This window comes from Colias eurytheme, chromosome 21 (assembly GCF_061535395.1).
Source record: "Colias eurytheme isolate Ceu_HAF_F1 chromosome 21, ilColEury1 Martin Lab GWU primary, whole genome shotgun sequence".
Taxonomy (NCBI): domain Eukaryota; kingdom Metazoa; phylum Arthropoda; class Insecta; order Lepidoptera; family Pieridae; genus Colias; species Colias eurytheme.
The window spans coordinates 3,231,088-3,248,544 of record NC_143000.1 but is presented as its reverse complement, the minus strand read 5'-3'; the positions used below and the strand labels follow the sequence as shown (position 1 = coordinate 3,248,544).

Below are 17,457 nucleotides of genomic sequence, written 5' to 3'. Positions count from 1 at the left end.
CATTTTGGCAAGCTGCTTCTATGCCAAAACCCGTTTTTTATCCACAAATCCAATGCGATCTACTTTATGATAGGATCCAATCCGTGTTAGTTGGATACGATGGTAACGATGCTGTTGTCATGCCACTTGGCGGTAATAATTTCATCAGAAGCTTTCTAATATCTTTTTTCTTCGGTATTTCGACTTGTTCTTCCTCGTCATGTACACAATTTTCTCCAGAGGCGGAAGTTCTATTTTGACATTATACTTGTGACCAAAACATGCGACTAAAAAATGAAAAATACTAGCGTCATTTTCGTCTCCACTATCTTCGTCAGTCACCACACCATCATCAGGAGGAAATAAAATAAAAATCGCCTGTGTCTTCTCCGGCGTGCAACTCCTCGGTAATCTCATCTAACGTCAACCTGTAATACGTAAATAAGCTCTAAAACAATATCACGACATAGCAATTAGACAAAATATAAACAACAGTTTTGTTATTACTTACAATGAATTCGGAATAATAAAGTTATTATAATGCCCAGTGTCACCTCCAGGTGACACGGCATATTTTCAGTGCTGTAGTGAAGATGCTATTAGTTATTTTTAGCATAAAATATATTTATATTATAGCTAATACATTCATTTATTCGATATAATAAGAAAAAAAGCAATACTCACTGCCGGGACATTGTTATATCACTTTATACTTCAAGGAATCACACAAACTCTGACTACTTCAAGTACGCGCGAAACAACTAAACAAATTTGCTAAATATCATAAGGTTAGCTTTGCCAGAAAAAAAACATGAATAGTTCAACTAATAAGCTTAGCTACAAACGTGGTAGAAATAAAAAATAAATTTTCATGTGGTAGAAAAAAAATATTAAACTACTGTCACCTACAGGTGACACTGGGAATTGAAGGGTTAATTTAGCGTAACTAATAAAACTTATATTAAAATCAACAAGAAAATTCATAGAGTTGTGCTATGTCAATTACGTTCGCGGCTTGCTTCTCCTGTGACAATAGTCCGGAGTTTTCTGCGTCTATTTCAAAGTACGGAAGTGCGGCTAGCCTACAATAGCCCCTTGGTATGCTTGCCATGCTTGCTAAGACCTAAAGGAGTGCGTCGACCTTTGATCCTGTTTGACCTAAGATCCTAGGTTTTCTTGTACTGGTTGCTAGGTAAATATATAGGTAAGAAGTAATTTTTTGCTTGAATAGTTTTTATTAATTATAGGTACTTAAAGGGCTGAGGGTAAGTACGGTGTAGGTAGACGGTGCATGTTTCGCTTCCCAATTTTATTGAGATTGTTTTAAAATTATCTGCCCTTAGCTTTACAGAAGATAGATAGATAACATTTACTGTGGATGACAGTTTTGATACCTACAGCTTTATTACAATTTTTTAAACTTTGACACATTGTCGTATAATATTACGACTTCTTATTTATTACCAAATACATATATACCAGTTTAAAATTACAGTCATCATACTTAAAAATATTAATAAAAATCGCTATACTACTACTCAAAAAACACTTGCGTAAATAAAAAGTCAAATAGGTACATTGATAAACACATTTATTATCTAAATTCGATATACATACCTACATAGATATAATTATTTAAAAAAGACGCATAGGACATTAATTTCTATATTAGGTCCTTATCTCCCGTGAACTTCGTCCGGTGGTCATCGCTGCGCCTATTTCTATTCAGTCTAGACACACTAGGTCCTCATATCCCACGGAAGTGGGGCTTCCAGTCTGTGAATGAAAAATTAAAAACATATTATATGTAGGTTACGGGAATTTTTAAATCATTAAGAATATTCGAATGTTTCAATAGCTTTTACAAGGTTTTTTTTATTATGCGTAAAAACTTTAATATTGTCTTACAATAGTAAATTGTTGCACAATTATATAAAGTGGTAAATTTAAAAAATAACATTAGTTTACTACTATTTTATTATTACTAACAGATTAGCACATTACCAGAAACTTTTTAATGTAATGGATGTACTATTATCATATTAATGTACCTACCTAATCTATTATCGTTGTATTCCTTTTCGGAATACCTTCCTTAGTTAAAACTAAATATAGGTTAGTTACAGCGCCACCTGCTGGTGAGTAGCGCATAAACTTATTCACAAATCTATAATCTGAGTATGATAAAAATCAATATGTACCTAATAATTATCCTTTTGATTCAAAAAGTTGTGATAATTTTGAACTCAGAGTGCGTGAATCCTACTTTTTTTGCATAGATACCTATACCTAACAAAATATTTATGTGCCTCATCATATAAAAAAGCTATTTTGTTTGAAAACATCGAAATCAAACGCTTAAAACAAAGAAAGGTCCATTTGTCGACTTTAAGCTACAGTAGATAATATAAATAGCTAGGTATCTACTAGCAGGTATTTGCAGATATTTTCGATTGAGTCTAGGCAACTATACGCAAAAGATTACAGATAGTACGTATTACAGACTCACATAGGTATTATGCGAAGATATGGGTAAGTATCTATTACAGAAGTCAACAAACTGACATTACCTTCATAGTCCGAGGGGAAGACCATGACCGGAGAGATCAGGCGCAGAATCGACAGCAGCACCTGCTTTTTGACAATGTTTTTTCTTATAGGTATTTTACTAAAAAATGGCTCTACTATAAGTTTAGTTTAGATGTAAGTTTCACTATATTCCTTAAATTTTATATTATTTATTTCTCTTTCATGTCATGAATAAAAAGCTCGTCTTAGTTTCCACTTGACAAGAATAGAATAAGTACCTATAGTATTCTAAAATAAATCAAAATCGGAAAGCTGCTTTAGGCGTGTGAAAACAGATGATGTGTCCTTATAATAATAGATATCTATTGTTTTAAGAATAAACATAAATTTTTAAACTGAAATTTTTATTTTCATAATAAATAGACCTAATATATAATTCCCAAATAAAATATCGCGCACAATTTAAACGCGAAACACTTTAATCCGGACACCTTCCCTATCTCATAACCGAATTTTCTTCCTTAAGCACTTATTATACCATCCACCCTCCTCAGAGGCGTTACAACCCTGTCAAATTAAAACAACAATACATTACCAAGATTTCTCTCGCGCCAAGACGATATCCTTAATTCGACGAGGTTCCATTCGTTGAAGGGTGGTATTGAGCGGTTTTGAGACACAATTATTGAGTATTCGTACTTCAAAAGGAAACGCGGTAAGAAGGAATATTTAAATTTCGAGGGTTATTTTTCAATCAGAATATATTTTTATTTTTAGGAATAAAATGACAAGATACGATAATTATGCTTAAGTGAAACCGTTTCATAATACAGTTTCAAATGAGTTTTTATGATGGCCGTGGGAATCTGTAATAAGAAAGAAAATTGCAGTGTGTGAATGAATAGTTATAGAGCTAAAAGCGAAAACGTTAAGAAATTGTAGTATTTTTTTATGTGTTGTTGATATAATCCAATCCAAACAATGGATTAAAATGATACTTATATTGATATCTAATATAAAATATTATAAAGCTGAAGAGTTTGTTTGTTTGTTTGTTTGAACGCGCTAATCTCGGGAACTACTGGTCCGATTTGAAAAATTCTTTCTGTGTTATAGATAGCCCATTTATCGAGGAAGGCTATAGGCTATATATCATCACGCTACGACCAACAGGGGTGGAGCCACGGGGGTGAAACCGCGCGGAGCAGCTAGTCTAATATAAAATTGTTTATACCAGCTGTTTACTTACAATAGTTAATTAGTTAGTTAGCAAGTGACTATCGATGTATGCCGACCAATAAAAATGCTGATGATTGTTGATAATATTTTAAAATAATATCAAATAATATTTTAAACCTTCTATAACCTAGATAATAACTGAAATTGACGATGATTTTAACCGAAGTTGTCTCACTTCTCTAGGAAAACATCAATCAAATGCTAACCCACTGATGGCTATTCTGCATCATAGAGATGCAGAAGAATCTCAAAATTCTCGTCAATTTCTCTATAGCTGTGTTTTAGTTATCTACCTACGAATTGTTCTCATAATTTGGCAAATATCACATGATATCACGTTAAATTTTAGTATCTACGATAATCCATACTAATATTATAAATGCGAAAGTAACTCTGTCTGTCTGTCTGTTACTCAATCACGCCTAAACTACTGAACCAATTTGCATGAAATTTGGTATAGAGATATTTTGATACCCGAGAAAGGACATAGGCTACCTTTTATTGCGAAATATGTACCACGGGCGAAGCCGAAGCGGACCACTAGTTGTTTATAAATTCACCGAGGTATAGAAACAAAATGTCTCACAACAAATAAGTAAACTAACATCTCTTTTATCCTTTATGAATTGAAACTATAATATATTTGTTTGATATAGGCAAAATAATTTCTTGCAATTATGTATGTATCTTTTGACTATTGCGGTAAATATAGGTAATTAATTTCCGCAGTTTGTTACATTGTAATATTGTTTCTATAAACACAAATAAAATGATTAGAACTGTTGTTTCATTGGCCAACCTACTTTTTAAACCTATTTTATCATGTTACATGTTTGATCCATAGATATACTACAGGTTTTTATTATAGTAATTCTACAATGATCCATTTTGTATAAAAGTTACCTAGTTTCTACTTAGGGTTTATATTAGATATGTCAACAATGTATAGAAAAATGAAAATTTTCAGGTAAAATCTGCCATGTAGAGTTGATTGTTAATAAAATAATAAATATCCGATTATTTTTATTCATATGGGTACAATTCTGTAACATGCAAGTAGGTACAACTTTCATCCAAAATCTTCATGGATCCGCAATTTGCTATGCAAATATATGGAATACCAGTAATTATAAAAAATTGCGAATTAAAAAGGTTCCAACTTCTTTGTACGTCAATTTGGACCTTTAGATGTATACGACGATAGATATGACGTCAAACATGCTAACTAGGACACACCAACAAGACAAATGTGTCTCTAATTATATCGCTAATTCATCCTACGTCTAGGTATATCTATACATTTTTCATTCAATAATTTCCAGATTTGGCGTAAAAAAGCAACAACTTGAAAACATTCACGTTTCTATAAGGTACCTTTTAGGAGGACTATATCTCGATCGCAGTGACCAGACCACCAAGGCATTCATATAATTTACTATAGCTTTCCAACCGCGTCTACGCTCACATTGCCAAAGGATATGGGAATAATTAGATTCAAAAAGTAATCTATGATGATGATGGTGACTCTTAGTAGTCTATGTTATCTCTAGCCTATCTCCAAGACAAAAATCCTATTGTAAACTCGCTGCATTGCGACGTGAAACAGACTTTCGCATTTATATCTAATATTTGCGCTGCAACGTGAAAGAAACAGACTTTGCATTTATTATTAGTAAGGCCTATCAGTCTACAGTGACCAACACAGTCATGACATATTGCGTGCATGTGGTCAATACTTACGCAATCTGTTATATAATACGACTAATTGAATAGGTGTACGGTAGGCGCCATCGCGTCACTCGCACGGCCGGCTTAGAAGCCAGCCAAATGCAACAATTTTAACCGACACCTTTTTCTAAGAATATATCTTAAACCCGGTCAAGTGCGAGTTGGTGGGATGCGATTATGCTCTATAAATATTACTGTTAATACAATTTTATCTCGTTCTGGGAAGACTGGCTGTAAGATTACAAATGGTAAAGGTCTCTGTCTGATCACACTGGCGTCAGGAATCGTACTATGTACAAAGTAGTAAAACCTTATGAGGAAAACCGTATAAAAATTGTTTTTTTTTTTTATTCTAAGTAGACAGGTATATCTGTGTATTTATAGGTATATTATTGTGGGTTATAGAGCGCAGATGCATTTCACTTGGTCAATTTTCTTACGATCGAGTAATTTCTGGAATCTTTATTATTTTCGGGGATCGTACTAAACGAAATAAAGTTCCTCTTTAGATCTCATAAAAAAGAATAATACTACCATAGTCAAATCCATTCTAGGCAAATTACTTGTTTACAATATTTTCGCCTAGTTTTAACGAGTTTTCAAGGCTTAGTAGGTATGTGGATTGTACAGGAGCGTTATTTTATCAGCTTGGCTCACAAACACGGTATAAAAACAACATTAAGAACGATACAGTAGGTAATGATGATATAACCACTATTGCATGACTTATAATACCTACATTTACATCGTATACATATGTACGTTTCATGAACCAGTACATATCCTTCCTACTAATATTATATGAATGCGAAGTTTGTGTGTGTTTTTGTTACTCTTTCACGCAAATACTACTGAACCCATTACAATTAAATTTAGAAATATATAGAGGGTAACTTGGATTAACACATAGGATAGGTTTTATACCGGAAATCTCACGGGAACGGGAACTATGCGGGTTTTTCTTTGAAAACGCAGGCAAAACTGGGAAAAATTACGCGGGTAAAAGTTGTTCTGCCAGGACATTCTTATCATTTAGGGGTAGAGAAGATCTATTCTCAGACCTACTGAATAAGTATACCTACACAAAAATCATTAAAATCGATCGAGCCATTCGATTAAGGAGTTACAAAGATTGTGACACGACAATTTTATTTAAAATCATTAGACATTAGATATAATTAGATTAAATCCTACGTTTGTACAATTGAAAAATATTGAAAGCACCTTATTTTACAATGTAGTAATAATCCGTCAGCGTTTATAATAAATACGTTAAATAAAATAAATAGTGATTTACTGTTACAATGTTGAATAAGTCTGTTAATTCAATCTAGGTATACTAATATTATAGAGCTGAAGAGTTTGTTTGTTTGTTTGAACGCACTAATCTCAGGAACTATTGGTCCGATTTGAAAAATTCTTCCGGTGTTAGATAGCCCATTTATCGAGGAAGGCTATAGGTAGGCTAGATATGATCACGCTAAGACCAACAGCAGCAAAGCAATGCGTGTAAAACCGCGGGGCACAGCTAGTTAGGATAAAATGAATTATAACTCAAGCGCATATTAATCATTAGTCATAAATCATAATATTATTAGGTATGACATTTATTTCCGGAAAAGAATTGGTAAATCAAGTCACATGTCAGATTTTACGAGGAAGTATGTAGCTGTTTAAATTTATATTTAAATTAAAATATCTAAGTTATTTAGTTATCTGAGTCTCCTTCAGAGCAAATCGTATCTTCGACAATTCAGTTTTTTGGCGAATTCGTGGGTTTAGTAAACATTTCGCATCTTGTAACAAATGTTAAGAACGGCAATAATCATTTCATTAACAGGTAGATAATCGAGTTCATATGTGGCTTGTAAAGAACCGAGATATTTTTATAGACGACTTTCGAAGAAAATCTCTGTGGGTGGGCTTAGAAATTACCATCTTTAGAGACATAAGCTTATTACTTATCTTGATTGGAATAAAGATCAATTTCGTTTAATAGTGTTATTTTAACGTGGTTTTAATGGTTTGGAGTAAGCATAGTCGTTAGGGATTGTTAGCGTTTTATTGGTAGGATAAAAGGTTTTTTAACAGTAGTAGGTATGTGATATGAAATGGTATTGATATATGTGTACAAATAATCGACCCAAATGATACAGTTTGTTATACGTTTTATGGTGCTAAGTTTTTTTTCTGAGGCAATTTAATATTATAAATTAATATCTAACTTAGGTATTTATGTGTTTCAACTAAAATAATAACTTCATATATAAATTAGTTTTATAGCATTCAAATTTATACTTCTATACTTATAATACCTATTATAAAGCTGAAGTTTGTTTGTTTGTTTGAACGCGCTAATCTCAGGAACTACTGTTCCGATTTGAAAAATTGTTTCGGTGGTAGATAGCCCATTTATCGAGGAAAGCTATATCTATATAAATACCAACAGGAGCGGAGCCACGCGGGTGAAACCGCGGAGCACAGCTAGTGCTTTATGAATGGGTTGGAATCCCGCATCGTGATCGATGTTTTGTAGTTATTAAAGTATATTAAATTATGGGTGGCAAGGAGGAAATAAAAAAAAGAATTATAATTATAAGTTTATTTAAGTGAAATATAATTACAGGTGGATTAATACATTTTCTTTAATAAACGTAACCTTAACCAGATAATTATGACAAATGCACATTATTATATGAATACAAATTCTAAATTACTTATGAATTTTTTTAATCAATTTAAAGGTTAATGTTGATTACATTAATTAAATTACTCACTTATATCTAATGGTTATCAATAATATTTTATTTCTGAACAATTATTACCTACAATTAGACAAGTTAAAAAACCACATAGACAGCAGACGACAGATGACTTAATTTATTTATTTAATCAATCAATTTTCTAATGAAAAGTAGTAAGTGTAACTCTACAAACAAGAACAATGTTTTATAAATTAATGTAATTAACTTTTATTAAATTATGGCTATGATTTCCATGTGAAATGTCAGTTCTCTATAGAGGGTGTATAGTGTTCAAAACTTTTTCTATGGTACTCTCTACAAATTTGTGTTAGGTAGGTACCTATTTTAATTTTCAACTCGAGTTGAATTAAGGCAGGCACTCTTAATATTGTAATACAGCATATATATTTTTTACAGCCAAAATAATTACAGATAATGTCCAATTTTCGTGCAAATCGCTTATAAAACATGAAACCTCTTTGACTAGAACATTATATTCAATTATTAACAATAAAAAGAATTTCTTTAAATTGCAGTATGTACGTATCATTGTAATTATAAATGACAAGTGAATGTTTTTTACTAGTTAAGTTACAATTAGTCACGCCGTGCCGCATACCTATAAGGGATGCGACATTAATAATATACCGGTCAAGCACGAGTTGGTTATGTTATGTGGGTTCTAAAGGAAAAAAAATACTCACTATTTTTCATTTGACTAAGACATGCGTATAATGTCTGGATACAAACCTAACTGATTGCAAGAAAGAGAAAGAAGGAAAATTATGTTTTTTTATTACTGATTTTAGGAGCTATCTCATAGTAATGATTTCTTTTCATTGTTATTAAATGATGCCTTTATTTCTTATAGATTGTAGAAATGTATTTGAAAATTTTATATGTTTATTAAATTCATTAGAGCCACGCTTTTCGATTTCTTATAAGAAACAGAAATGAAGTACCAGTGTACCTACCTAAGTAGAGCTTTTTAAACTACACTTACCTACATGAGATAGATCCTGCTTACATAGTTCACCTTTGTTCTGTATTAATCTTTCCCATAGTTATGATAAAAAAATAGGACTTTAATGGAAACAAATTCATGTAACATCAAGTCATTTTAACGATTGGTTGCTTTTATTTGTATGACATATTGATATTTTCAAGATTATTGGGCTTTGAAGATTTTCATTACAAAGCCTTGTTTGAGTTTTATGTTAGTAGGTACCTACCCTAGAAAATAATTAATGGCTATCGATCGTTTAATATATCCAGTACATAATTAAATAAAAAGTATCATGCCAGATAATCATGTCGACATTTCTAACGATTAGCAGTGTTTTTAATGTGTGCAGTTATAACTAGTTAAATGCTGTATCGATTTTATTAAGACTATCAAAGAATAGTAATTGTATAGGTACCTATACTATTTAGAGATACCTAGGTGTACATTTAATTTTACCATTATCTACTATTTATATAGAATCTATACCTATATCTGCAAGAACAATTTATTCTTATACCTATCTTCTCTTCTTAGGATCCTTTGAACTAGCCTGGATTACACTATTTAAAAGATAAATTTAAACAATTGTACCAGAAATAGTTATAACTTGGACTCTATTCCCATTTATTTTAGTGTGATATTTAATTGAATAGCTCTACAGTTTGATATCTAGAAGAATGGGATAACTATAGGTAGGTACGTCTAAAAAATCTCAGGCATTTTAAACTCCCATTTGTCATTTTGAAAAATACATATGCATAGGTAGGTAGGTACCTATTCGATATGAAAGAGAAGACAAGAAAAGGCTTTGGAAACAAACTTCAATCAATACCTACATAATATTTAGATGTAGAAACTTTTTTCTACATCTAAATAGGTATTGCTACTTTTAGCATACCTAAGGTAAAATGGTCTCCAACTTTCAAGAAAATCAGACATTGACTTTACAAACATCTACTTAATAGATATGTATAAATTTAAAACCTATGTAAGTAGTTAACAGTTAACACCATCACACAGCTTAATGAATAAAAAATGCAAATCACACTAACGAGCATAATTGCACACAACATTAACGTGTTAACACTGTAAAGTTGCACAGCCTGTTAAATTCTAATTACAATATTAAAGATATTCATAAAAAGCGAACAAAGCTGCCGTCATTAGCATGAGTTGAAAGGGTTTTTAAATATATCTAGCCTTATGAATATAGGAGATTTATATATGATTCTCGATGTTTTTCAACTCAATCTATGTTGTAGGTAGGTACCGTGCCTATCTGCAGTTGGTATCACGCATCAATGCTCTCAAGAAGTCCTCGAGACCTAGGGGAAACTTCTAAGAGAAAAAAAAAGTTATAACCAAGTATACGAGAGGTAATTAGGAACAATTTTAGATCTTTCCACCGCGGGTTAAGACCTAACTTTGATTCGCTGAAAAAACTATTTCGCATTGTGGTGCTGCGTTCCGCTTTCATTCGTTGTTTGATTTAGATGTTTAAAATAATGTCGGGGTTTTGTTGAGGGTTTATTTAGTTTATTTTTTTATGAATGGAAAATTTTTCTACACATGCTGTGTGTACCTACGTATAACCAGGGTGACTTATGAAAAGTACACGCTGAAAGTCTTTAAAAGCAGTGTTGTTTTATTTCAATTTAAAATAAGAGAAAAAAGCTAGATGCAGAAGCAGATAACTAATATCCCTTTCCGCAAAATATCGTTTTAAAAAAAGAGTTGAAGTTACTGATATTATTATAAGTACATTTAGAACGTTAACATTTTTCAGTTCTAAATTAAATTAAAAATAGGTATCTACCTTCATTAATTTCCTATTCGATTAATCGTAGCATTTCATAAAATCTTAGGTATATTTTGTGACCTCAATTAAAGTTATAAAATATAGGTGTATTGAGCAGGTAATAATAATAACGTATGTTTGTGTTGTAGTAATCTTCTGAGAAAGATCCTTCTTAAAAGCGCCATCTGTTGCAGAGTAGCAAGCAGATAAATACAAATCCAAGGATAAATCATTATCTACCGAATAAAACATGTTGATGTTCCTAACTTTGTTTTTATAATACGAATTATTGGTTTACTATGACGAAAAAAAAGAAAATATTTTAAAGAAATTAAAATAGAGAGCTTTTATGATAAATTCAAAGGATCTATCTTCCTAACTGTAAGGTACCTAGTAGGTATAAGAAACAGTATATTTACAGAAGTATTACCTTAGTAGGTTTTAGTGTAAATAAGGTATGTAGGTATACATAACTAAAATTTAATTTGCTGACTGCCGTCACATTAATAACTTCCTGCATATTTGACCGACTCTACAATCTACATGTGACTAATCGATCCAATGTAGGTAATCTGCCAAATGTTGTAAATAACATCGACGGATTATAAAACACCTAAATACCACCTCACTAATTCCAAACCAGTCTCGGACGCCGTCAAAAATAATTCCTTAAAAACTCACGAAAAATATTTTCGGCGTTTCATGCTCGCCGACGTCGACTTACTTTCAAATTGGACATATAAAACTGCGCACAAAAAACAATCTATCCGATACAAATATTGCACACGACGACAGCGTCGAATACATCTAAAAATAAAAATCAACTGGCATTCTATTTTATTTTTGTGTGGAAGGAGCTTGCGCATTGCGGCCGGCGCCCGCGCACAAAACGAACAAAAACTGACGTCACACAGCCGAGCGACAGAGACGGGGAAATAAGTAGATACGTGCGAGTGCGAGCGAGACAACCAGCGTATGGGCGTTTCGCCGTCGAATTTCTCATCCAATTAATGCTCAGTGGGCTTCCACGTAGGCGTGGCATGTTCGATCCACGCTAATAGGGATCGAACGAAATGATCTATAGATCACCGCGCCACCGTTGCATATTGTATTGTTATCGTTAATATCTTCGATTATTTTATTTTAATATTGTGTCTGAATTTATTTGTGGTTTATATGTTAATGGAAAAGGGATTCATAACTAAATTATGATATCGGTTTCGTACGAAGCAATCTAAATGCGTTAAAAATAAAAACTTTGTGATATTCATTTGCATTTAAAATCTATATTTGAAGTAGGTAACAATTGACTAATTTGATAAAAAAAAATTTGGTACTAGACATTATTACTTAAATAGGTTACCAATTTATTAAATAACATTTACCATGCAAAAAGGTATCTACTTATTCTTTATAGGGCCCTTCTATAGAACTAGGAATAGGTAGGTAGGTAATATATCGATTCTAGCTATTGTAAAATATATTACAATTAATTAACTAACCATGGAAGTACCTACCTCCCAATAGCATAAGTTGTCTATGAGGCTCTACAACGAGCTACATTCAACCACCACAGCCAATTAAAAAGACACTACAATAGAAAAATAGGTAAATCGACAAAAGGAACAAAAAGTAGGCAACATTTGTACATGCCCAATAGTTAGGCAAACATCAACAGTATTGATTACCTCTCAAAACCATTTTTTTCACTGGCAACATTCATTTGCGTTCAACATCTGTCGTCACTCAATATGCCAGTATTGTCACCGAATTAACAATAGATATAGCGTTCGGAAATCGAGGGCCCTTGCAGCGGTTTAAAAAAAAACTATATTCGCAGCGCACATGTACAGGCTCGAATTGCCAATTAGTTGATATATACCTATCGATGATATTTTGAGCTAGCAACCCTACGTCTACGACCAGAAAAGGTGACCTTTGGATTGTATGAAAGTGTGTGTGTTACAGGGATCAAGTTATAACTTTTGGTGCATGTGTTCAATGTTTATGAAACATATATTTCTATTGTATTTCAGTTGCCAGCAATCCATACTAATATTATAAATGCGAAAGTAACTCTGTCTGTCTGTCTGTCTGTTACTCAATCACGCCTTAACTACTGAAACAATTTGCATGAAATTTGGTGTAGAGATATCTTGATACCCGAGAAAGGACATAGGCTACGGTTTATCCCGGAATACCCACGGGAACAGAAACTATGCGAGTTTTTCTTTAAAAACGCGGGTGAAGCCGCGGGCGGCAAGCTAGTACTTCTATAAAAGCATGTACCTACCTATGAATAGGTACCAAAATGTAGCAGATCCTTCAATTTATAACCTACTAGCGGTCTGCCCCGGCTTCGCCCGTGGTACATATTTCGCAATAGGTAAAAGGTAGCCTATGTTCTTTCTCAGGGTCTAAAGATTATCTGTGCCAAATTTCATCAAAATCGGTCCAGTAGTTTATATTATATGTAAATCGAGAGAAACCATTTTTTTCAGTTAAAAGCTCCCCCCTCCCACTTCCCAAACTCGGATTGACCGTTATTTATTTTTCCTTTTATTTTCATCATATTCCCCTCCTTTTCTAATGGGTTTCATCCGACTGCGATTTTTTTGCACTTTTTATTATTTTTAAAGGGATCTACCCCAGTCTACTATTAAAAGAAACCGCGTCATCTCCGTTGCTTATAGTTTTAAAGATTTATTATATTTATTATTATATTAGTCCCTATGGCTATGCATAGATAGGAACCTACATAGGGACATATAGCATAGCCATAGGGACAGAGAAATCGACTTTGTTTAATATGTACCTACTACCTATACCTATGTAGTTAGTGATTCTAAAATACATGGACTGTTAACTTCCTAATTTGTAATAGATAGATAGGTAATTAGGTACATCTAATTATGTAGTATTTTCAATAGTCTATTCAATGCTAAATAGTGTAAAACTACCCATTAAATTTTTTATGACGATACAGGTAAATAAATTAATAGGTATGCCCATCACATATCAATTAACTCCAATTATAATAATTTTGCTATTTTTATAACGAATTCTTATCCATTGGAATTACGTTTTTAAATAATTGTCATTCTTTGCAATTTGTTTTAAATTAGACAGGATAAAAAATTACGAAGCGTAGATAAAATGAGCATGATTGTAACTTCATGTAGATTATTGCGTTTTTTAATTAGGTAGATACCAGGTAATTTGTCATAGAAGAAATTGGTGCAGGTTTATTGTATTTTTATTTGTAGGTATACCTTATATACCTATATGGTATCTTTAGAACAACTAGTAGGTATGTAAGTACCTAGGTAGGTATATCATGAACGGTCGGTCGGTAATAACAGGACGGTAGGTAAAAAGGTAGGTTTATGACATTCACATACTCAAAGTATAAGGAACAACCTTTCTCCTACACTACCTGATTTAATTACTAACTCATATATATCATATTAATAAAGAAATCGACAATTTCCTCCTACCATTCCAAAACCTAGTCCAAGACACTTTTGGTTTTGTGGTTAAAAGGTTTCTTAGGGCGGTACCAGTATCGAGTTTCATGGGTCCCTAGCCATTCAAAGATATCGTGTGTCGTGCCTTTATTTCAAATAACATGAATTTAATGTTAATTTCATAGCTTTGTAAAGTAGAACTGCGTTTCCGTTTAATGGTTCGCAATAGATACTGTAGATTGGTTTTGCTTGAATATATTGTGGGAAATTCACCCATAAAAGATCAATAAATTAAAATAGGTATGAAGGTAAAAAAAGGAGATAGAAGCAAAATATGTTCAGGCAACACGTCAGACAGGCAAGACATATAGGTAGGTAGTAGCGTACCTTTAAAAAGTACTGCTTTAAAAACTAAGTACCTATAGGTAAAAATTATATACCTACCTAGGTAATTTATTCTATATCTCGGATGCTGATATATTAATGTATAAATAGCTTTATCAAATAATTACATACATATATTAACCCACAATGAAATAGAATTTACAAATTAGTTAAAATAATAAATGACACAAGCACTTGAAATATTCATATAGCAGGAATAAAAAAAGTGAAAATGATGTTGACCACGATCACCGTGAAGACTCAAGAGGAAACAGAAAACTGAAAAGATGTGAACTTATGAGAAAGATAGAGCAAAAATACGAATAGAATTAAATTTTATTAGATATTTTTTCAATCAGTCTCAACTCAGACACAATAGGTAGGTACCTACTTAAAATAATGCTCATCCCTCCTCCCTCCCTAGGTACTAATAAATGCGAAAGTAACTCTGTCTGTCTGTTACGCTTTTCCGGTTAAACCTCTCAACCGATTTTGATGTTTGGCACAGACAATCTTTAGAACCTGAGAAAGAACATAGGCTACCTTTTATTGCGAAATATGTACCACGGGCGAAGCCGGGGCGGACAGCTAGTAGGTACTTCATATAGGCAGTTTTATTTTTGATCTTCATTAATTTTTTTCATTTAAATTGCTCTAGGTATTGAAATTAAAAACTTTCAACCAAGACAATCAGTTCTGTGTAAGCTACAAAGGCGTTAATTACCTACTCATTGAATAAACACGAAAGAATTTCTAATTCAAGCAATTTGCCTCCATACTTTCTTCACATGCCTCAAATTGCACACGAGCCTATAATTAATAGCAGTTATACTAATATAGAGTAATTAAAGAGTTGGTTTGTTTGAACGCGCTAATCTCAGGAACCACGAACCTATTTAAAAAAAATATTTCAATGTTAGATAGTCCATTTATCAAGGTAGGCTATAGGTTATATATCATCACGCTAAGACCAATAGAAGCGAAGTAGGTAATGTGGGTAAAACCGGGGGCACAGCTAGTATAATAATATATAGAGTTACAATCGCGGGAAGTTGCTTGTATAGGTATGCGGGTCTCTGAGTAAAATCAAAAAAATCTAAATCTAAATCTCTGATGCAGGTAAAATTGTCAATGAAACTAGATTATTTGTAGGCAGGATGCGTGGTGGTAAGGAGAATAGGTATGACTTGGTAAATATATTTTTGCTATGTTTTGTATAGGTTTTTAGTAAGAAAGAAAATACATTATTATTGTCTTGTAGTAGTACCTAAGTAAGAAAGTACATTATTATCTACTGTCAAAAGATCCTACATCTCATGTGAAATGCATCAACCCCTGCAAACCCCAAGAGATTGGGCTTTTTATTTCAACGTATTTTTTTAATAATAATATGTAGGAAGGTAACTTTTAATAAGAAAGTTCATACATAATAATTATTTTACAAAATATTTTTATCCGTTTCATAATTAAATAAATTGACTGTTAATTAAAAACACATGGCTTAAACGGTTATGCCCTTAATTAATAAAAAAAATCAATTGCGTTTTGAAACACAATTACAAAATTACGCAAAAATGAACTTTATTACAGCATTAAATATATTAAAGTTCGTATTAATAAAAAGTATTTTAACATTGAATGGCCCTAATTGATTCTCTATAATAATATTTAATTACATGTAAGTACGTATTGCAGAAATATTTAGGCTTGAACGATTATGGTGTGGTTTTTATATTAAAGGCTAGTGGAGTTCATTATAAATTTATTTATTTACAAATTACCTATTAGTTATTACCTATGTTAAATAGTTGCTGCAGTTTTCTCTCAGCTTCATAAATATTTACGATCAGGTTTGAACTATTAAAACTGAGGTATGTAATTGCGAAGTAGTTTAAGCCCATTTTTAAATGACATTCGTCATTCCCAAGAAAGCGCATTTTTTTATTCATATCGTATGTTTACGTATTTTTACTGGTGTTATACAATTTTGTGTAGGCTCTCCTTAATCACAGTACCAATACTGTGATTAGAGATAACTGTGTTTTTAGGTTCCATTCCCAGTGTAAAATCCTCTAAAATTGTCGTGGTAGCAGGACAGAGAGGCAATCAACGAGCCCGTAAAGAAATTAAATTAACACAATGTATAAAATCTCATTTCCGAGGGACTTCTATAAATCAAATACTAATTCATTTCTCCTGCTTCCAATACAATTTTACAACAATCATCAGAAAATCAAGATTTCTACCGAGAACAACAAGGAAAGCTCTCAGTACCACCTAAAGCTTTTTTTAATCAACGTTTAAATTTTTTAATTTTGAAAAGCACATGGTTGGCTGTTAAAAAACAGTTTTAGGTGTACCTAGCAGATGAAGTCTCAGATCTACGAGAAGAAATTAAATGTTTATTTGAAAAACCGTCAAAAACGAAATTAAAGACAAAGATAACCTAATTACGAAATGTAGGTAAATAAAAAGCAAACTGTTCTGCGACATTTTAATTGCGTGAAAAGAAATGTTACCTAATTATAAATTCACCTTAAAATTTTTAACTTCATTAAATGTAATAAAATATACTAAAAACAG

At 32.2% G+C, this 17,457-nt stretch overlaps 1 long non-coding RNA gene across 1 annotated transcript; it reads right to left on the bottom strand.

Annotated features, from left to right (window-relative positions):
• Nucleotides 1–1,614: 1,614 nt before the first annotated feature.
• On the bottom strand, nt 1,615–11,907 carry LOC149899007 (uncharacterized). The gene is made up of 3 exons (XR_016458002.1): nt 11,705–11,907; nt 2,550–2,610; nt 1,615–1,755 (listed from the first exon to the last, which is right to left on the bottom strand). It is a non-coding gene; the product is annotated as an uncharacterized LOC149899007 (long non-coding RNA).
• Between the last annotated feature and the right edge of the window lie 5,550 nt (nt 11,908–17,457).